The 22,717-nt window shown below is 43.3% G+C and overlaps 1 long non-coding RNA gene across 1 annotated transcript; it reads right to left on the bottom strand.

Annotated features, from left to right (window-relative positions):
• Positions 1–2,636: 2,636 nt before the first annotated feature.
• LOC120638589 lies at positions 2,637–20,993 on the bottom strand. The gene is made up of 3 exons (XR_005660315.1): positions 20,861–20,993; positions 17,711–17,806; positions 2,637–2,705 (listed from the first exon to the last, which is right to left on the bottom strand). It is a non-coding gene; the product is annotated as an uncharacterized LOC120638589 (long non-coding RNA).
• Between the last annotated feature and the right edge of the window lie 1,724 nt (positions 20,994–22,717).

Below are 22,717 nucleotides of genomic sequence, written 5' to 3'. Positions count from 1 at the left end.
GCGGGATTAGAATCCAGGCCCTCTGACTCCCAGGTCCATTCCCTTGCCACTGGGGCACACTACTTCCCTCGTTACACCTGCGATACGACCTGAAGCCTTCCCAGAGATTGAAAGATAAATAAAACCTTGATGGTAGAATTCTGTACAGTAAAACAAGAGAAGGAGGAGCAGTATGGCTAGTGTATAGAGCATGGGCTTGGGAATCAGAAGGACCTGGGTTCTAATTCCTGATTCACCACTTGTGTGCCATGTGACCTTGGGTCAGTCACTTAACTCCTCTATGCCTCAGTTCCCTCACCCATAAAAATAGGATTATGAGCCTCATGTAATAATAATTATTTGTTAAGCGCCTACTATGTGCAAAGCACTGTTCTAAGCGCCGGGGGGATACAAGGTTATCAGGTTGTCCCACATGGGGCTCACAGTTTTAATCCCCATTTTACAGATGAGGTAACTGAGGCACATAGAAGTTAAGTGACTTGCCCAAAGTCAGCCAGCTGCCAAGCGGCTGAATTGGGATTAGAACCCATGACCTCTGACTCCCAAGCCCGGGCTCTTTCCACTGAGCCACACTGCTTTTCTGCTTCATGTCAGACAGGTACTATGTCCAACCTAATTGCCTTGTATCTAGCCCAGTGCTTAGAACAGTGCCTGGAACAAAGTGCTTCACAAATAAAATTTAAATTAAAAAAAAGAGTCCTTTGCCATTCGCCGCACATCTGATCCATGGAATTAATTGGCTGTGAAAAGCCCACCGGCCTAAAACCTTTCTCTACAAGATAATCTATAATCTCTTTCAGGTCTACATGCACTGAATGCCATGATTATGAATGATCCGGGATATCTCTCACATAGTTTGCATAACTTTCATACAGAGGAGTTTTCCAGGAATAATATCTCTGGTTTGATTTGCAAGTCTAGCATAGATTGTTGTTTTAAGTTAACTGCCGAGTCAAGTCAGACCTCTGAATGAATAGAAGGGGAAATTTTTTAAAAAGGATTAAATAGTGCAGAATTGGGTGTACCTCAGAGGTAATTTTTTCCAGTTACCCCTTGTGCCATAATACAAAGCATATGGCAACCCTTAAGACCACCTTCAAATCAATATTACCTTGACTGACTCAGTGTTACTTGTGTAACACTTTCATAGGCAATCTAAGACCTAAAGTACTGAGTGGGATCAATTATGGAAGCCAACAGAAGCCCAGTTGCTGGAATAAGAATGCAGAGATTCAAGGAAGTGCACAATTTCCTCATTTCACCCATAATTAGTTTTCTTACTTTCAGTGGGGACTCTTCTTGCCTTTGGATATAGAAAGTATTTCAGAAATCTGACCTATCTTGCAGATAAAGTATAATATTCCAGGCCCTCTCTTACTGACCTAATACCAGGCTAAGAGATTTAAGTGGTTTTTACCCCAGCACTAAGCACAGCACTGTATAAATGTCATCATTACCATCTGCTCCCAGCAAATGCTCTCAGGGTTCCAATCGGACAGAAGTGCCCTCAAAAATCTAAAGGGCTAATAAAAAACCTCAAGGATATGCTATATTCTTTTCGGATCTTCCACGACTTTTTCCTAGTTAGTCTCAGACTTTTGATCCCAGGGACTTGCTAAGTTGTTCTACTAGCCCAAAGAAGGCATGCTTTGAAGAATGAAAGGTCAAAAGGAAGCTTCACTCAAAATTCCTGAAAAAAGAGGCATTACAAACCTAGTGTCTCTGACTTTTTTTTTTTTTTTGCTTTGATAAGGGTGAGTTCTCAATCATTTTTCTTGTATTCTGCTGCAGAATGGAAGCTTTACCCTTATCTCTTGATCTTCTTTGGTCTCAGAATACTGATTTTGCAGACTCAGCCCTACTTCGGGTCCAGTAGATAGGACATTGCTTTGGGAATTAGTAAGCCTGGGTTCTGGTTCCAGTCCAGTCTGTAACTTGCTAACGTGATCAAAAACCATTCAGGCTCTTGGCTGCAGTACATTTTAACCCTCCTGGCTCTAGTGGGAACATGACTGGCAGATTGAGAGAGAGTGAGAAGCTCTGTACAAGTCACTAGCATTGTAATCAATTCCTCTGCAGAGGTTCTCAGTCTCATTTCTGATGAGAGACTTCATCACGTTATGTGCTCCAAACAGGAAAATAACCAAAAGATTCCTAGTGTTACATATAATAAAATAAATTGCCAGAAATGTGGACATTTGCAAGGATCTTCCATTTCTAGAACCATTTTATACCCCATCCCACAAAGCCTATTCCAATTTTGTTCCAGTTCAGTAATTCAATAGATTTCTTAAAAAGTTCTAACTGTATGCTCACTTATTTAAGTTTATTCTAATTACATCAATGAATGTTCATATTTCTATAGTCCCTTTGTCTCTGATAGTATATGGATGTCCCCTTTGGCAACTAGATCACTTCTACTACTATAGGTCTCTGTGAAGGAAGGAAAATAAACAGTTGAGGAGCAATCATAAAATGAACCGAAGATCGTTGGGCTCCCCTTTCTATACAAATAAAGTTGGAAGAATAATGGAAGGTTTCAGTGAAAAGCACTAGCTGAAGACCTGGAAAAGCTCCAAACTCTGAACCTATTTAGAAAATCTTTAATGTAATAAAATAATTCCCGAGACATGACTTTCACCTCTCTTCTCCTTTCCACTCCATTCCAGAGAGCCATGAGTTCATGAAACTGCCATTCAGCAAGTCTGTTTTTCGCCGAAGAAAAAAGAGGAAAATGATGAGTAAGGAAGGATGGATTGATGGTGTGGGAATCCCTGGGTACCAAGCACTGGTTTAAGGGTTGTAGGAAGTTACCAGAGTCAACCTAAAATGTATATTGATATGCGTTAGCCTTATATGCTTTATCAAAAACATTTTTCAAGTCTTAATTTATTCAAATCAGTGGTATTTACTGAGCACTTATTGTGCACAGAACACTGTACTTAGCACTTGGGAGGGTACAATACAAAAGAGTTGGTAGAAACAAAAGAGTTGGTGGACAAGTTCTTTGCCCACAGTGAGCTTACAGTCTAGAGGGAGATATGGCTACATATCTAAGTTCTGCAGGATTGAGGGTGAGGTAAATTCCAAATGCTCAAAAGATACAGAGCCAAATGATGCAGAAGGAAGAGAGAGGCAGGGAAGAGAGAGACCACAGGCCTGGGAGTTGGAAGGAACTGGCTCTGCCTCTCTTCTGCTGTGTAATCTTGGGTAACTCACATAACTTCTCCATGCCTCAGTTACCTCATTGTAAAATGGGGATTAAGACTGTAAACCCCATATGGGACACGGACTGGATCCAACCTGACTGCTAGATATCTACCCCAGTGCTTCGTACAGTGCCTGGCGCATAGTAAGTGCTTAACAAATACTTTTTTTTTAAAAAAAAAAAGAAGCTTTGAAAGAGGGAAGACGCTCAAGTTTTTTCACCACTGAGAAAAGCACTGTGTAAACATCGCCTTTCCTCCCATCACCAAGGATCCCTGCTCCTGGCTTGCTCTGACAAACTCTCAGACTCCTACTTCACTATGGAGACTTTAGGTCTATTTTGTCTGTTTACATTGTTTTAATGCTTCATTACTCCTTTCGTGTCTGTCTCCAAACTCTTCTCCCCACTTAAAAACTTTACATTTGTGAGCCCCTTAGGAGACAAGGGTGGTATCTATCTTCTACCTGTGCATTTTCTCCCTGTGAGATCTCTCAGCACTTAGTACCGTGTCCTGAACACAGTAAGTACTCAGTAAATACTAACAGTACTCCAAAGAGATTCCCAGAAGAATTAGAACTGAAAAAGTGATATTGCGTTCATTAAATTTCCTTGCATAAATTCGTGCCAATACAAATGTATCTATCCCAGTGCTTAGAACAGGGTCTGGCACATAGTAAGCACTTAAATACCACTAACCCTCACCCCCTACCCATTCAACCTCTCTATTTTTGTAGACATAAGAAACACAACTATCTGCCTAAAGAGAAGGGATTCAGGACTTATTTAATGGTATTTGTTAAATGCTTACTATGTACCAGACACTGTACTAAGTACTGGGAGAGATACAAGATAATCATCTTGGAACAAGTTAGGTTAGAATTATGACCAAACCCAGATCCCACAGGACATAAGTGAATAGGAGATGGAAAGAAGCAGCAAAGGATATTAGATTCATTTTAGTGACACTGACTAATTTCCATAATGTCTAGCCTGATTCGAAATACATATGAAACATGTGGGTCTGTTAAATCAGAATGTACTATGAACAGCAAATAATAATAATGATGGTATTTGTTAAGCATTTACTATGTGCCAAGCACTGTTCTAAGCGCTGAGCTCGTTATGGGCCGGGAGTGTGTCCACCAACTCTGTTAAATTGTCCTCTCCCAAGCACTTTGTCCAGTATTCTGCATCCAGGAAGCACTCATTGATTAACTGATTGATCTCCCAAGCAGTGATAGGCTGCCTGCCCTAAAGGTGCTTTACACTCTAATGGAAGAGATAGAATTAAAGGTAATCAGTAATCAGATTAAATAATCTAATGTACAATTGAATAAAAGGTAAATAAGGGCTAACGATTGCTAAAAGCTTTGAGGAGATGACTGATGGGTTCAAATGATTTAGGAGGCTGGGAATTATTCTAGGAGAATATTTTGGAGGAGGTGGGCTTTAGGAGGACTATGAAAATGGGGAGCACCGAGCTCCGTCATTCATTCCCCGAATCGTACTGAGTGGTTACTGTGTGCAGAGCATTTATTAAGTGCCTGGGAGCGTACAGCGATAAAGAGACACATTCCCTGCCCACAAGAAAGAAAGTCTAGAGGGGGGGAGACAAACATTAATAGTTTTGGAGAGAGAGGTAGTTCTAAGGAAGCAGCCTGAGTAAGGGGAGATGGAGAAGGGAGAGACCAGAGTCAGACACAGGGTTGTTTGGATATGTCCTGGGTTATAGGCAATTCATGTTACATATACCCCAGGTATATCCCTCAATCACTTGGAATTTATTGAGGGTTTACTGTGCAAAGCACTAAACTAAGCACTTGGAAAAGTACAATATAATAAAGTTGGTAGATGTGATCTCTGCCCATGAGGGGAGGGTGGTTAGCAGAAATGACAATTTAATCAGGGAAGGCCTCTTGGTTTCAGGAGGGTTTTTGAAGGTGGAGAGAGTGGTGAACCTTTGGATGTGAAGGGGGAGGGAATTCCAGGCCCAAGGGAGGATACGGGCAGGGAAGCAATGGTGGGATAGACAAGATCGAGGTACAGAGAGTAGCTTGGCATTAGAGGAACCAAATGCGTAGTTTGGATTGTAGCAGGAGATCAGCAACGTGAGGTAAGAGGGGGAAAGCTAAATGAGTGCCTTAAAGGTGACGAGAAGAAATTCCTGTTTGATGAGGAGGTGGATAGGCAACCATTAGAGATTTTCACGGAGTGGGGATTGAAGGATTGCACAGTTATTCAGAAAAAAATCTGGCGCAGAGTAAAGTTTGGGTTTTACTCAACAGGTATCGAGATTAGAAATGAAATGTTCACATTACAATAGTGAAGGCTAAAAAGAATGTTGTGGATTAATATTACTGAAGCTGCTAAGCATTTCCCAGTATCGGGAAGAAGCCCCAAATGAGCAGGATGCCTTTTGTAATTGCTTAAGGCTAACACGCATTCCCTTGTACAAAAAGAGTAACCAATGGCTGAAATTATGCCGGATGACCTACCTTACCAAGGCTCTGAACCAGACTGCCAAAGCTTCAGCACAACACCCACTGTTGTAACTGTACATAATCCAGCACTTAGAACAGTGCTTGGTACAAAATAAGTGCTTAACAAAATACCATCAATGGAAAAAAAAAGTTCCAAGCACGTGGTACTTGGGCCATTTTCCACCTTCACCATGATTGGGTCTCGTGATGCTCTTAAGAATGACTGTGCCGGGGATGCCCTGACTGCGTATATGAACCTTAGTTGAAGAGCCAGTGTTCCCCTCCTGGCTCTGCCACTTGTCAGATGTCACTTAACTTCTCTGTGCCTCAGTTACCTCATCTGTAAAATGGGGATTAAGACTGTGATCCTCACATGGGACAACCTGATGACTCTACCCCAGCGCTTAGAACAGTACTCTGCACATAGTAAGCACTTAAATACTTAAATACTTAATAATAATAATAATAATTTAGACCCCAAGATCCGATAAACCCCAAGTGCAGGTGGCACAGTCTGACTCTCCACCATCGCCATTCTCTGGCTTTCATGAGTCAGCCGGTCTCTGCCAACTGTACTGTACTGTACAACCACCATTCCAGGCCCTGAGATCCTCCATCACTAAAGGTTAGAGACTTGAGATGCCCCACGACCTGTCTGGAGACCTGACATGGCCGTCTTCATCTTCGCTGTGTGTGTGAGGTTGCTGCTTTGCATTCCTCTGCACTGTGTGCTGTCACTGTCTTATATTCCTGTAGGTCGTATCCTTTGTGCTAAGCACAACTGTTCCCTTGAATAGAAGTAAAGAGCTCGCTCCTGGCTTGAAACCCAGAGTTTATCTTGTGATCCTTGTGTGTGCTCATTAACCAGCTACAGAGGGAAGCAGCTTAGCTTAGTGGAAAGAGCACCGGCTTGGGAGTCAGAGGTCGTGGGTTCTGATCCCGGCTCTGCCCCTTGTCAGCTGTGTGACTTTGGGCATGTCACTTCAATTCTCTGTGCCTCAGTTACCTCATCTGTAAATGGGGATTAAGACTCTGAGTACCACGTGGGACAAACTGATTACCTTGTATCTACCCCAGCGCTTAAAACAGTGCTTGGCACATAGTAAGCACTTAAATACCATCATCATCATCACTCAAGCACCCTCTCTGGGTAAGACTAATTCAGGGGGTCTAACAGAGAACACTATTTTCCGGAGGCCTCTCCACTCTCCCAAGCAAGAGCAAAGAGATGGGATGAAGGGAGTTCAGCAAAGAGGCTGTCGCAAGGAGAGTGCAACGATAAGTGCAAGGATAAGTGTTGCAAGGATAAGTGCTGGGGTCAGGGTGGTAATGGTTTGGCTGGGGAGAAAAAAATCGGATTCTAGAGATGTCGTGAAGGTAGAAATGAGTAGATTTCATGGACAACTGAATGTGTGGGTTAAGTCGGGGAGGACAGATTTTGGGAGAGAAGACGAGGAACTCTGGTTAGGACATGTCACCCTCCATCCTCCTCCATTTCTATGTATTCATTCCTAGTGTACAAAGCACTAAACTGAGCGTAAGTTCTTTCTAGTGAATTTGGTTATTGTTCTTGAAACCCCAGAAATTCCCAAACAAATTAGAGTTGCAAATTACACAAAAAAAGATACCCTTGGAATTGCTGGCATTTGCATAACTCTGCAACCCCAGATTTAGTCTGACCTTTTCTGGAAGACTTAGAACATAAGCATGAGTCTACTTAAGAGCCCAAAGGTTAAGGATATTCAGCTGGAGCAAGAATCACAGTATATCCAGTTCTATGCCAGCAAATGCATCTTTGAGACTAAATTATCCAGATAATTGTCTACTGTAGGCCTAACCTTCTGATTAGTCCCCTTTTTAAAAGTTAATTGAGCTCACAAGTGTAAATCAGTGTCCTGCCATCACTGGGAAAAGAGTCACTGTGGCACATCTCATGATAGGAGAGGGGAGGGATTTTCAGAGGTATCACTCAAATTTCAAGAAATAATCTCATCTGTGAACAGAATAGTGAGGCTTTGTGTCTTTTGCTCGTCACAAGTGCTCACTTTCCTCTCCGAGGAACTGATAATCGAGCATGCAAATCTAGAGCTCAGGTTCAAATTCTTGGAGAGAATTTGGAAGCCTCATCAAAATTCACTTTGTCCATGGAACAGATACAGGTTCGTCTTTGTCAGCTTTCTCATAACTTCCATTTCATGGGGTAGTTGAAGCCACAATGTTACCTGAGTAGACTACTCTCTGTGCCAAATCATGGGTATCTGAGCTCCTTTATTTTTTCTAAGGTGCCTATAGCACTTCAGCAGACATAATACCAGATCAGTTAAAACAACAGCCTGAGGCATGAATGCACAGCTATCTATTGAACTACCTGGCACCTTCATATCCATCCTTTCCGTACCTTGTACTTAAACCATTTTTTCTCTGATTTTTTGATGGCCGAGAACAATTTTCTCATACAAGTAAGCATCTTTTCCTCATATAAGTCAAAATCCTGGAAAGACATGCTTTCAGAGATGCAATCTTCCATATTAGATAATTGCTTAAATGTGAGTTACCACAGTATTATTATTACCTCTCAGTGTCCCAGTGGAGAAGTATCTTAAACCACAAATGTTCTGTTACACACGTGGGTAGCATGAAAACAATTTCAGTCATTAGCTATCACTAGACAAGGCTTTCTTCCCCTGCCCAAATGGGCAACACAATGATGCAAGGACTAGACTTAATTTCCACATCTGTGTGGGGACAACCCTATTTTAAAGATCTTGTTTCAGAAGGAAAATCTGGAATTAGTCAGAATGTGCATGGGAAAACCAGAATTGGACCAACCCAGAGAACAATATTTCCCCCGCCCAGGGACCTATGAAGTAAGTTATAACGTTTATGTTTTTCTTCACGGGGAGAAGAGCAGCAGCACTTTGGATGGTCCTCGGTCCTTCCCCCAGTATTTGTCACATGAGATGTCATCAGATCCCAGAAAGTTCCGGTAGCAGATCTGAGAACATGACTAGCAAAAAGCTGTGACGGTCACACCAATCTTTTCTCAGGAGATTAAAATTCAGTTCCCACACCGACCTGGCTTGCAATTCAGTTTCTGGGGGTGGTGTTATGCACCTGCTGTTTCACTTTCTCTTTTTTAGCAACATGAGTCTGAGACCCATATCTAGTTCACTAGCCAAGTGGTAAATGGGAAAATAGAACACCTCAAGCACTCTGAAAAAACACAATGTGGCCTTTGGAAAGAGCTGGGTTCTTCTACCAGCTCTCCCAAATAATGATAATCATAATACCAGCACTGCAAAATAATAATAATAATTAAGTGTTTAGTAGAGTGCCAAGCATTGTACCAAGTGCTGGGGTAGATACGTGATAGGTTAGACACATCTCTGTCCCACATAGGGCATACAATCCAAGTGGGTGGGAGTCCAGATATTGCAGGTAAATCATTTATCTACTCTGTGTCTGTTTTCTTTTCTCCTTAGAGTGGGAGACCTATGTGGGACAGAGACTGCATCTGATTTGATTATATCTCCTCCAGTGCTTGACATGTTGTGAGTTCTTAAATACCACTATCCCAGCAGACTGTTGAGGGTAGGTATTGTGCCTGGCAACTCTATTGCATTAAATTTTCCCAGGAGCTTAATACAATGTTCAGAACACAGTAAGCACACAATAAATACCACTGGTCGATTAGTGTGCATTCATTCCATCACATTTACTGAGTACTTACTCTGTGCAGAACACTGTATGAACCACTTGGGAACACAATACAAAAGACAGACACATTCCCTGCCCACAACGAGCTTACAGTCTAGAGCGGGGAGGGAGACATCAATAAAAATAAATAAATGACAGATATGTACATAAGTGTTGTGGGGCTGGGAGGGGAGAAGAAAAAGGAGCAAGTCAGGGTGACGTAAAAGGGGGTGGAAGAAGACTTTCCTAGTCTGGGAAGGTCTCTTGGAGGAGATATACCTTCAACAAGGCTTTGAAGGGGTGGGGGGAGAGTAACTGTCTGTCGGATTTGAGGAGGGAGAGTTTTCCAGGCTAGGATGCGGGCCAGGGGTCAGCAGTGAGACAGGCGAGAGCGAGGCACAGCGAGAGGGTTAGCACTAGAGGAGCAATGTGTGAGGGCTGGGTTGTGGAAGAAGAGTAGCAAGGTGAGGTAGAAGAGGGTAAGGTGGTGGAGTGCTTTAAAGCCAATGGTGAGGAGATTTTGTTTGCTGGGGAAGGGGATGGGAAACCACTTGAGTTTTTTGAGGAGCGGGGTGACATGTCCTGAATGTTTTTATAGAAAAAATGATCTGGGCAGCAGAGTGAAGTATGGACTGGAGTGGGGAGAGACAGGAGGCTGGGAGGTCAGCAAGAAAGCCGATGCAGGCGGGATAGGATGAGTGATTGGAATAACATGGTAGCAGTTTGGATGGAGAGGAAGGGACAGATTTAACAATGTCGTGAAGGTGGGACTGACAGGATTTAGTGATGGATTGAATATGTGGGTTGAATGAGAGAGAGGTGTCAAGTCTAACACCAAGGTTCCAAGCTTGTGAGACAGAGAGGATGGTGGTGTTGTCTACAGTGTGGAAGCATGTTACAGACCTTTTCATTCATGTCTGAGAAGAGAATACCAACAACTATGGCATGACATTTGTTATGACCAAGTGCCAGGCTGGAGTAGATACAAGCAAACCAGGTTGGACAGTCCCTGTCGGCTAAGAGGCTCACAGTCTTAAACCCCATTTCACAGATGAGGTGACTGCGGCATAGTGAAATTTAGTCACTTGCTCTGGATTGCACAGCAGACACATGGCAGATTTGGGGTTAGAACCCAGGTCTTTCTGACTTCCATGTGCATGCTCTATACAGTAGGCTATGCTCCTACTCCAAGCCGGAGAAATCTCGGGCTAACAGAAGAGACAGAGGGCAGGGCCCAGGCAGACCTAGAAGTAGAGTGAGAAAAAGAGTATCAGAGGGTGAAACCCAAGAAATAAGAACAGCAAAGGAACCAGGAGACTGGGAGGGGCTGGAAGCAGTGGAAGGGCAGAAGGAGAAAGTAAGGAAGAGAGCAAATAAGTGGGCGATAACTGAGAAGGGAATGTGTCTCCCACTCTGTTATACTGTACACTCTCAAGCGCTCAGCACAGTGCTCTGCACACTGTAAGCCCTCAAGAAATAATTGATCGATTTACTGAGTGAATCAATCCACCAATCAATTGTATTTATTGAAAGTATACCGTGTGCAGATCTTGGGAGAGTACAAAGAGAAAGGAGACATGATCCCTGTCCCCAAAGAGCTTCCAGAGGTGATTTAGGAAGGAAAAAGAAAACTGTGAACTAAGAAAAATTACAAATATCCCATAGATTTATTTCATAGATCTCAGCTAGTTACATCATTTTAAATAACTTCCTGCCACATACAGCACTGGACAGACATGAATGGACACTGGTTTTGCCCAGTGAAGATCAGTAATCTCTCTTTAGACTAGTACATTTTCCCCATCACTTAGCCCTGTCCATTTGGAGAGGGTCTCACTGGCAACTAGTTGCAATTGGATTTCTTCTCAGAGGTTCTGCCTCACTGTGCTGATGTCTGCAGTTTGATCCATAGTATATTCATCTGCTCCCTGCCTGCACCACAAAACACTTCGAGCCTCTAAGGCAGGGAGAGAAAACATCCCTTCTGGGTGAAAGATGTGGTTTGCTTTTAAAATTGGTCAAACCGTTACCATTCACAGTCCATTCTTCACTATTCCATAACACATTCTTAGAAAAATGTGTCAGGGGAGGCGGAGAGCTAACCCCTTACCTAAAGAGACCACATTTCAGCCTTTGTGGCCTCGTTTCACAAGGCAAACCACTAACTTAGTTTACGAATAGATCTGATATCAGACTAGTTCTACTTCAATCACTCCCCTCAGAGGATTTAGGATTAGGAAACACATCCCATTATTTTGTCTCTGCAGCATCCCTCAGTTGCTTCTGGGAATTGAGGTTTGGCATTCAGAAGAGATCCCTGATGCTTAGAACTACTGTTCTTCTAGTCTGTCCCTCTAGTCTCTCAAGACTGTAAGCTCATCGGGGTCAAGGCACGTCTCCCAACTCTTATTTTGGATTCTCCCAAGTGCTTAGTAAAATGTTCTGTACACAGTAAGTGCTCAATAAATACTATTGACTGACTATTATCACTCCAAGCTCGCCATGGCTTTTGAATCAAGTGGTTTAGGTAAGCTGGTGCTGAAAAGAAGGGTAAATAACTCTAGGGAGAAAAAGAGTTCATTCATATTTATTGAGCGCTTACTGTGGGCAGAGCACTGTACAAAGCACTTGGCAAGTACAAATCAATCAATGGTATTTAAGAGGTCTGTATGTAAAATACTATACTTAGTGCTTGGGAGAAAGTATAGTACAGGAGAGTTGCTATACCTGATCGCAGCCCTCATGGAGCTTACAGCCTGTGCTGCTGTGAGGACACGTTTTCTTTTAAAAGACTACCCAGGGCTTTACCAAGTCTTAGTGTGGATATATAGGAAGAAGGGGACCAACTGTGGGTAGGCTAGGCAGTTTTCACTGGCCTGAGTATAGCTGTAGTGAAGACAAGCATTCTTCTTAGGGGGCAAGACCTCTTAGCATGGCTTAGAGAGTTTGTATTCCTGATAGAGACCTAGACCTTCACAAATGGGTCAGAGAATCTCACCTTCTCCAGATTAAGTAGGTAGCCTCTATAAGCCAAAAAGTTACCCCAAAGCACAGAAAATATCATTCATGCTTCAAAATCCCCTTTGGCACTGACAGACTGTTTGCAATGGAGCCTGTTGGGATTACAGCATCACAATCTACCTCTTTTTTGTTCAAACCCTTGATACTGTTACTTGATTATAACACACAGATCTCTCTGTCAAGAGGCCTCAAATCAACACAAATCAAGGCACCAGACATCATAACCACTGCCTACCTTTCACACACCAAGACACCAACATTTTGTCCTCCAACTGCTGTGGTTGAAAAGTGACCATCTCTTCATCTTACCCCTCTCCCTGCAGGCTGGCCTAAATCCACAATGGAGAACACAGAACAGGTGTGGCTATTTGATACCCAGGTGATAATGGCAGAGATCAAATGCTGCCAGCCTTTATACCAACCCAGCATCCAGTTTACCCCTAAAGTCTCACCTTTTCACACTCAATGACAGAAGAACCTGTATACAATTCAACAGTTTACTCAGGAAACCACCAGAGTACACAGTTGATAATTTACCACCCTTAATTTTCCTTGGCCTTACCACGATCCCTGTGTCCAACCTAATTGACTTTTATGTTCCCCAGAGCTTAGAACAGTTTTTAATACATAGTAAGTGCTTACAAATGCCATGAAGCAAACAATTCCTGACCTCCAGTCTATTCCCTCTTCCCAGCACTGCACAGCCTCCGCCTCCATCCAACCCCTCCCCACCTCTTGCCCCATCCCAACCCTTCTCCCCTTTTCCATCCCTGTTATCCTGTCCCAGCACTGTCCCTCATCCCCCTCTCCCTGTGAAAGCCCCTGTCAGCTCATTCCCATCAAATCTCTCACCGCAGGTCGTGCAGTCCTTCCACCGTAAGCCCCCTACGGTCTCAACCAAGTGAAGCCTTTGCTCCATTATGTGGGAAGCTTCCCTTCATCCTTGACTTGTTCCTGCTTCTTCTCCTCACCGTCACTGAAACCTGGCTCTCTGCAGATTCATTTATTCATTCAATTCATTCAGTCGTGTTTACTGAGCACCTACCGTGGGCAGACCACTGTACTAGTTGCTTGGGAGAGCACAATACAACAATATACAGAAACACAACCTGCCCACAATGAGCTTACAGTCTGATGGGTGGAGGGGGGGATGATGATGATGATGATGATGGTGGTGGCATTTATTAAGCACTTACTATGTGCCAAGTGCAGTTCTAAGCTCTGGGGTAGATACAAGGTAAGCAGGTTATCCCACATGGGGCTCCAGTCTTAATCCCCATTTTACAGATGAGGTAAGTGAGGCACAGAGAAGTTAAGTGACTTGTCCAAAGTCACACAGTTGAAAAGTTGTGGGGTCAGGATTGGAACACAAGACCTCTGACTCCCAAGCCTGTGTTCTTTCCACTAAGCCATGCTGCTTAGTGGGACGGGGTGGGTAGACAGACATTAACATAAAATAAAAATCACAGATATGTAAGTGCTATGGGACCGGGAGGGGGGAAGAACAGAAGGAGCAAGTTAGGGTGACACACAAGGGGGTCAGAGAAGAGGAAGGGGCGGGCGAGAGGCTTAATCAGGGAAGGTCTCCAGGAGGAGATGTACCTTCAATAAGGCTTTGGAGGAGGGGAGAGTAACTGTGGGATTAGAGGAGGGAGGATGTTCCAAGTCAGAGGCAGGACATGGACAAGGGGTTAGTGGAGAGATAGGCAGGATCAAGGCACAGTAAGAAGGCTAGCACTAGAAAAGCGAAGCATACAGTCTGGGTGGTAGGAGGAGAGAAGCGAGGAGTAGGAGAGGGCAAGGTGATGAACTGCTTTAAAGTCAATGGAGAGGAGTTTTTGTTTGATACGGAGGTAGATGGGCAACTGTTGGAGTTTTTTGAGGAGTGGGGTGACACGTCCAGAGCGTTTTTGTAGAAAAATGATCCGGGCAGCAAAGTGAAGTATGGACTGGAATGGAGAAAGACAGGAGGGTGGGGGATCAGTAAGAAGGTTGATGCAGCAATCCAGGCAGGAGAGGATGAGTGACGGTATTAACATGGTAGCCGTATGGATGGAAAGGTAAGGGCAGATTTTAGCAGTGTTGTGAAGGTGGGACCAATTAATCCTTTTCTCACATTTCTTCTCTCTTTCTCCACTCCTTCAATAATTCTTGGGGACTCAGGTGCCCCTGCCAACCCTTCCGATGCCTACTTTCTATCACTACCCAACTCCACTGATGTCCTGCTCCACCGCTGCTCACCCACTCACCAGTTTGGGCACACTTGATCTCAACATTTCTAGTCATTGTACAATCCTTAGCCTCACCAACTCTGAAATCCCTCTATCTGACCACAGCCTTCTCAGCTGCTTTCCCTCCCAGACACCTCCTCCCTGCAAATCTATCCTGTACCCTCACAGAGACCTATGATCTGTGGACCCCATCCAGTTTTCTCAAGTCTTCATGACCCATTTAGCCCATACCCAAACTAACTTCCCTTGTTGCCCAAATTGTTACCTGCTACACCACCCTTTCTACCGAACTCAGCTCTCTCTACCTTATCCCTTCGTCGATCTTGTACCGCTAACCCACAGCCCTGAATCAACTCCACAATCTGCTTCCTTCGCTCCTATGCATGAGCCATGGACTACTGCTGGTGGAAACCTAGATAACAGGCCAATCTTGTTCCTCTCAAATTTATCCTTGCATGCTTTAACTCCATCATCTCCTCTGTCCTGCAAAATTATTTCTCCATCCTTATTGACACCCATGCCCATTGCCATCTCCAGTTGTTGCAGACATTTAACTTCCTCCTCAAGCCCCTGTTTCTCCTCCTCCCCCATCTCTTGCCCCAGTGACCCGACTACCTACTTTATTGAGAAAACTGAAACTACTAAGCATGATCTCCCTAATCTATCCCCCTCTACTCTCAAGTCCCTCCTTCCTCCTGCCCCTTCTTCAACTCTCCCATCTTTCCCAGTGGTATCTCAAGAGGAGATCTCCTGCTGTCTCTCAAAATCCACCCACTCCACCTGCGCATCAGATATTATCACTTTGCATGTGATTAAAGGACTTGCCCCCTCCTTTCTTCCCTCCCTGACGTCCATCTTCAACTGTTTGGTATCCAATGACTTCTTCCCCACTGCTTCCAAAAATGTTCATGTTTCCCCATCCTAAAAACACCCTCCCTTGACCCCACAGTTCCCTCCCTTATCGCTCCATTTCCCTTCTACCATTCCTTCCCAAATTGCTTAAGAGAGTTGTCTACACTCACTGTCTGAAGGTCTCCTCCTCTAAATCTCTTTGACTCTCTTCAATCTGGCTTCCAACTCCTTCATGCCATAGAAAATGCCCACTTAAAGTTCACAAATGATTTCCTTCTTGCCAAATCCAATGCTCTCTACTCTATCCTAATCCTCCTTGACCTCTCAGCTGCTTTTCCCACTGCCATCCACCGCTGGAAGCACTGTCCATCCTCAGCTGCAGTGACACTGCCCTCTCCTGCTTCTCCTCCTATGTCTTTGGCAGCTCCTCCTATGTTTTCGGCAGTCTCTTTTGCAGGCTCTTCCTTCACCTCCCAATTCCTAACTGTGGGTGTCCCTCCAGGTTCAGTTCTGGGCCCCCCTTCTTTTCCCCATCTATGCCCATTTCCTTGGAGAACTCATTCATTCCCATGTCTTCATTCAATCTATTTACTGAGCGCTTACAGCGTGCAGAGCTCTGTACTAAGTGCTGGGAAAGTACAATTCAGCAATAAAGAGAGGCAATCCCTGACCACTCAACTACCATCCCTATGTGGATGATTCCCAAATCTGTATTTCCAGGAGTGATTTCTCTCCCTCTCTACAGTCTTGCATTTCCTTCTGCTTTCAACATATTGGTACTTGAATATTCTACTTGAAAGTCCTGCCTTCACCTCAAACTTAACGTGTCCAAAACAGAACTCAGCTGCCCATCCAAACCCTGTCCTCCCCCTAATATTCCCATCACTGTACATGGCACCACCAAGCTCCCCGTCTTATAAGCCTGCAACCTTGGCATTATCTTTGACTTATCTCTCTTATTCAACCCACATCTTCAATCCATCACTAAATTCTGCCAGTTCAACCTTCACAATACTGCTAAAATCTGACCTTTCCTCTCCATCTAAATTGCTACCATTTTAATCCAAGCACTTATTTTATCCCACCTTGATTACTGTATCACCCTTCTTGCTGAACCTCCCTGCCTCCTGTCTCTCCCCACTCCAGACCATACTTCACTCTGTTACCCGGATCATTTTTTTACAAAAACGTTCAGTCTATGTATCCCCACTTCTTGAGAACCTCCAGTGGTTGCTCATCCATCTTTTCACCAAATAGAAACTTCTCACCATTGTCTTTAAAGCACTCAGTCACCTTGCCCCTTCCTTCTACCTCACTTCACTACTTTCCTACTATATCCCAAACAGCACATTTCACTCCTCTAATGCCAATCTACTCACAGTCTCAATCCCCATTTTACAGTTGAGGTACCTGAGGCACAGAGAAGCAAAGCGACTTACCTAAGGTCACACAGCAAAGTGGACTAAGACTGTGAGCCCTTTATGGGACAGGGACTGTGTCCAACCAGATCACCTTTTAGATATCCCAGCGCTTAAAGAACAGTACCAGGTTCATAGTAAGTGCTTAACAAATACCATGAAAAAAAAAAGACCTAAGTTCTTCTGATTCCAAAGCAGTGCTCTTTCCACTCAACCAACAGGAAGAACAAGAACTCAGGCTCCTTCCCTGAGTTTCAAGGGGAGTTGATAATGGACACAACGGGAATGAAATGGCGGAAAAATCAATTGATAACCATAATTGCTGAAGGAACAATTTTCAGACTCTCTATCTCTCTGGGTTCGACCATCCTTAGGCCAACAGCCACCACCTTCCCGACATGCTAAATATTGTTATTAATATTAATAATGATAAGAGTTGTGGCATTTTTAAGTGCTTACTATGTGCCAGGCACTCTACTAAGCTCTGGGGTGGACACAAGCAAAGCGGATTGGACACAGTTCTTGTCCCACCTGGGACCCACAGTCTTAATTCCCATTTTACAGATGAGGTAATTGAGGCACAGAGAAGCGAAGTTTCTTCCCCAAGGTCACACAGCAGACAAGTGGGGGAGCCAGGATTACAACTCACGACCTTCTGACTCCCAGGCTCATGCTCTATCCACTACACCATGCTGCTTCCCCACGGTGTAGTGGGTAAATCATTCTTAGAGTGTCAGGTAGAGCATTGGTTAGAGCATTTCCCACTTTTACAGGGGGTTACTGCTTCTGTGATCCAGGGTTTACCCAGTGATTGAGGGAGCCCTAGAAGACTCCTAATCCGATGGCTTGGCTCTGGCAGATATTAGGCAGGTTTGCACTTTGGGGATCACCTGCCACTGACTGAAAGAAAGAACAGGAAAGCAGATTGTCAGTCCCAACCAACACTGACTTTCAATACCCTGACCACCCCTCAGACTATCCCATCTTTATGACAAAAAAAAAAAAAAGCAGCAGCAGCAATCTCTGGAGAACAAGACTTTTTTCTTTCCTTCCAAGTGAGCTGTTTATGTGTCCCCTTATACATAATAAGAACAATCCAAGGCCCGTGAGATCTGCGGCATCTTGAGTTAATATTCCAAAGGGGGGAGGATGATTCAAGATTTTTAATTTACTGTCTCTGCCATCCATTTCCTAGATCCAAAGCAAAATAATGATCTTTGATCATTTACACGTGTCACTTCTTGATTCTATACAGTGTAAACTTCTAGTACAGTGCACCACACTGAATGGACACTAAATAAATGCTCTACTACTTCTCCTATTGATTGATTTGTTGTTCAGGTAAAATGCTTATATTAAACAGACAACTACTGCAATGTTTGCAAAAGTGAGATAAATTACTCAAATATAAGTCCAACGTAAATAATGTAAAGCACTGGAATCGGAAAACGTAGGCTTCAGTGCATCTTGAGATAAAATCAGCCCTAAGGTCATATCATGAACATATTTTACTCATATTCTTTTGCAGGTGAAGTTGAAACAGTTGCCAATTCAGCAACAAGGCTGAAAAATAAACTCTAGAGGAATGCGTTTATAAACTGAACTTGAATTTTAATAGAAAGCGGTGTAACTTTCTGCTGCCAAAAATCAACCTTATAAAAATCACTCCCAACTGCAGTAACAGAGGCCACGACTGCCCTAGAGGCAAACCCCGCAAGTCATCTCCTCTCCACTCCAACCCCGGTCTGAATCACAAACTCCTATTTCTTCAAGGTATAGATGCATCCTGTTCCCATCTTCCCCCACCCAAAATGGGACTAAGGAAACGGTAAAGCTAATGGAAACATCTTGGTATTGGCTTGGGATCAGCTCAACGGAAATGTGCTGGAGCTGGTGCAAGCTGGGTTTTTGGAAGGGAAATTGTAGTTTCGTCCCAGCTCATGATCTCCTGGGCAGGATCCAGGTGACAGTTGTTTTCCAGGAGGCTGTGGGTGAGCGACGCCTCTGCGCAGCCAGGCGAGCTAGACGGCGAGAACCACCCTGCAGCACGACAGCGGGACTGGGTGGAAGAGGAGGAAAGCCGAAAGCCGGAAGGGGTCCATGGGCATGCTGTCGGGGGGGCAGGGGTGCTGACATCCTCGTTCTTGGGGTGGGATTTGGGAAGGGGGGGGCAGAAGAGAATGCACACAGACGTACTTCTATGTGGCTGCCCCCGCTCTCCCCACAAATGTGTGGTCAGATTTGGTCCATGGACATTCTGTAAAAGGGGGATTAAGACTGAGCCCCACGTGGAACAACCCGATTACCTTGTATCTACCCCAGCACTTAGGGCATTCATTCATTTATTCATTCATTTGGTAGTATTTATTGAGCGCTTACTATGTGCAGAGCACTGTACTAAGCGCTTGGAATGTACAATTCGGCAAAGATAGAGACAATCCCTGCCTACTGACGGGCTTACAGTCTAATCGGGGGACATAGTAAGCGCTTAACAAATACCATTATTATTGGTGAAGCAGCATGGCCTAGTGGTAAGAGCACAGGCTTGGGAGTCAGAGGTCGTGGGTTTTAATCCCGATCCGCCACTTGTCTGCTGTGTGACCTTGGGAAAGTCACTTCACTTCTCCATGCCACAGTTACCTCATCTGTAAAATGGGGATTGAGACTGTGAGCCCTACGTGGGACAAGCTGATTACCTTGTATCTCCCCCAACAATTAGAACAGTGCTTGGCACATAGTAAGCACTTCACAAATACCATAATAATAATAATAATAATAATAATTCAGGGTCACTAAAGGAATTTTCTTTTCCACATAGAAACACGAGCAGGTTATTTGGAAAATAAACTGAACGTACGACCTTGTCACCAATTTATCTATCACTGAAATTCATCATATCTCTTAATAATAATGTTGGTATTTGTTAAGCGCTTACTATGTGCAGTGCACTGTTCTAAGCGCTGGGGTAGACACAGGGGAATCAGGTTGTCCCACGTGGGGCTCACAGTCTTAATCCCCATTTTACAGATGAGGTAACTGAGGCACAGAGAAGTGAAGTGACTTGCCCACAGTCACACAGCTGACAAGTGGCAGAGCTGGGATTCGAACTCATGACCTCTGACTCCAAAGCCCATGCTCTTTCCACTGAGTCACGCTGCTGCTCTCTTAACTTGTCTTTCTAATGTATAGGAAAAAAAACAAAATCTAGACCTACATTTTCTTATTTGTGGGAAAAAAGCCTCCTCTTATTGTTATTATTTCTTCCCAAAGATACTTTTTAAAGGTGCTCAAAGGTTTTGCAGATGGGTTGCATCCATACACATACATTTTATTTAACTAGCTTTCACTCTACCAGACATATTTGTATTGTATACTTCCATAATAAAGGACTATTCTTCTCATAGTATTTAATTAACATTTTCAAAAAGCAAACGTGAAGAAGTGAATGAGAGCTATCAGTTTGACAAAATCTTGTCACTTCCCTTAAAATGAGGCAATAAACCAGATTAAGCATAAATTGAATCATTTCCAAAAGTTCTTCATCCACTGATAGTATTTACATTTTCTGCTCTTTTAAGAAGCTGAAGTAAAGTCCCCAAAATTTAACCATATAAATAATCAAATAAAAATTCTTCATTATGGGGATCTGGAATCCAAAATTATCAATACTGGCTGTCTAATCAGCCAAAATTCACCAGATAATTACCCATCTTCCTGCTTTATTTTGACTTGTTCACAGAAATCTCAAATCAAGTAATAAAGCAAATTATTTGAAAAACCTCCTTAAAGAGATGATTTTTTTTACAGGAGCAGTGTAGGATTTCTTTCTTTTTTTCTTTTTTTAAGAATATTTTGAGTTAAATATTTCACTCTGTCCTGGTAGAAACTGAAGTCTGGTTAGCCAAACAAATTATCTTTGTCAATAGGAAATGAGATGAAAATGAAACATTTCACCTTCTTCTTCATAATTCATCTATCCATTTTTGTTAGTTCTTGATTTTAAGTTCTTCTTAGCTATTAAAGTCAGAGTGATTGAGCAAAGGAGGATAGTTTTTAAAGCTTATTCCTGAAGTCCATGAAAGCACATCCAAAGGAAAGACCCTTTGTCCATGAAATCAGGGGAAATGACATCACAATAAAACAAGGCTGCCAAGATACACTACTCAAAAATGTTTTCACATGGTTACATTTTCTGCAAATTACAGCTTTTGGAGTATAAATCAGAATAATTGTTTAAATCAGAATGACTGTTGAAACAGATTTACAAGGATCAAATCAAAAATGTAATAATTCTTGTGGTTTCACCAGTGCTCGGAGCACCAAATACTTCTAGAAATTTTGGTTGTCAGTTATATATAGTGTTTACATTAACATGCTACTTGAACAGAGAAAATATATTTTTTAAGATGAAAATGTGAAGCCAGGGTTACAAGAATGTTTCTGAAACAGCTAAGTCATCTTGTTTCAAGTAAAACCAGATGTTTGCTTAAAGTGAAAGCCAGTCATTTCTTTTAATTATGCTCACTGGTTAGGCCACCAGGAATATCCATATGTGCACACAATGATCCGATTAAAATCAAAGACTTCACAAAGGAGAAAGCAATCAACAACTAAAAGATCACCAAATGACATCCACTATACCGACCTATATTCTAAGAGGAGGATTTGCTCATTTTCTCTCCGTGAACTAAACCGTCGAGATGCTGTTAGAATCCTCCTAGATGATTAAAGCAATCACCTCCATTCATATCTGCAATATTAATCGCTCAGGGTGGATTAACTAGGATTTGGTAGGTATCTTGACCTTGCACCAAACAAATTCCAAGGAAAGATTTCAGGTATTCCCTAGGAAAAGGGCCATATCAGGAAGGCCTACTTTGATTTTCATAGAACATCTCATCTCGGTGACCATTTTACCACTGAAGTGCCAAGAAAATGGCATATTTCTATCTTCTTTCCAATTCTTGCTCTTCAAAGTTCACTGATGAAGAGTCAGAGCTTTCACGTCTAAGATCCGAACTCTCTATAACATAACCGTAAAAATTTCAGTACTTGATTTTGCCTGTTACTGCATTTTCCAGAACTTCTTTCCAAGCATATTAGTGGACTGAAGTGGAGGCCGGAGAAACTCTCAGGATCTCAAAAGGTCAACAGCAGTGGTGTTTTGGACACACGAACTTGTTACTTTCCTCTTTAGTTGGTCATAGGCTACAGACCCAAGTCATTTTTTTCCAGGTTATTGTTCATTCATTCCTTCATTCATTCATTCATTCAATAGTATTTATTGAGTGCTTACTATGTGCAGAGCACTGTACTAAGCGCTTGGAATGAACAAGTCGGCAACAGATAGAGACGGTCCCTGCCATTTGATGGGCTCACGGTCTAATCGGGGGAGACGGACAGACGAGAACAATGGCAATAAATAGAGTCGAGGGGAAGAACGTCTCGTAAAAACAATGGCAACTAAATAGAATCAAGGCTATGTACATTTCATTAACAAAATAAATAGGGTAATAAATATATACAGTCGAGCAGACGAGTACAGTGCTGAGGGGATGGGAAGGGAGAGGAGGAGGAGCAGAGGGAGATGGGGGGAAAAGAGGGTTAAGCTGTGGAGAGGTGAAGGGGGGGTGGTAGAGGGAGTAGAGGGAGAAGAGGAGCTCAGGCTGGGAAGGCCTCCTGGAGGAGGTGAGTTTTAAGTAGGGTTTTGAAGAGGGGAAGAGAATCAGTTTGGCGGAGGTGAGGAGGGAGGGCGTTCCGGGACCGCGGGAGGACGTGGCCCAGGGGTCGACGGCGGGATAGGCGAGACCG

Source organism: Ornithorhynchus anatinus, chromosome 9 (assembly GCF_004115215.2).
Source record: "Ornithorhynchus anatinus isolate Pmale09 chromosome 9, mOrnAna1.pri.v4, whole genome shotgun sequence".
NCBI classification, from domain to species: Eukaryota; Metazoa; Chordata; class Mammalia; order Monotremata; family Ornithorhynchidae; genus Ornithorhynchus; species Ornithorhynchus anatinus.
The sequence above is the reverse complement of the archived record's forward strand: the minus strand, read 5'-3'. Positions and strand labels throughout refer to the sequence as shown.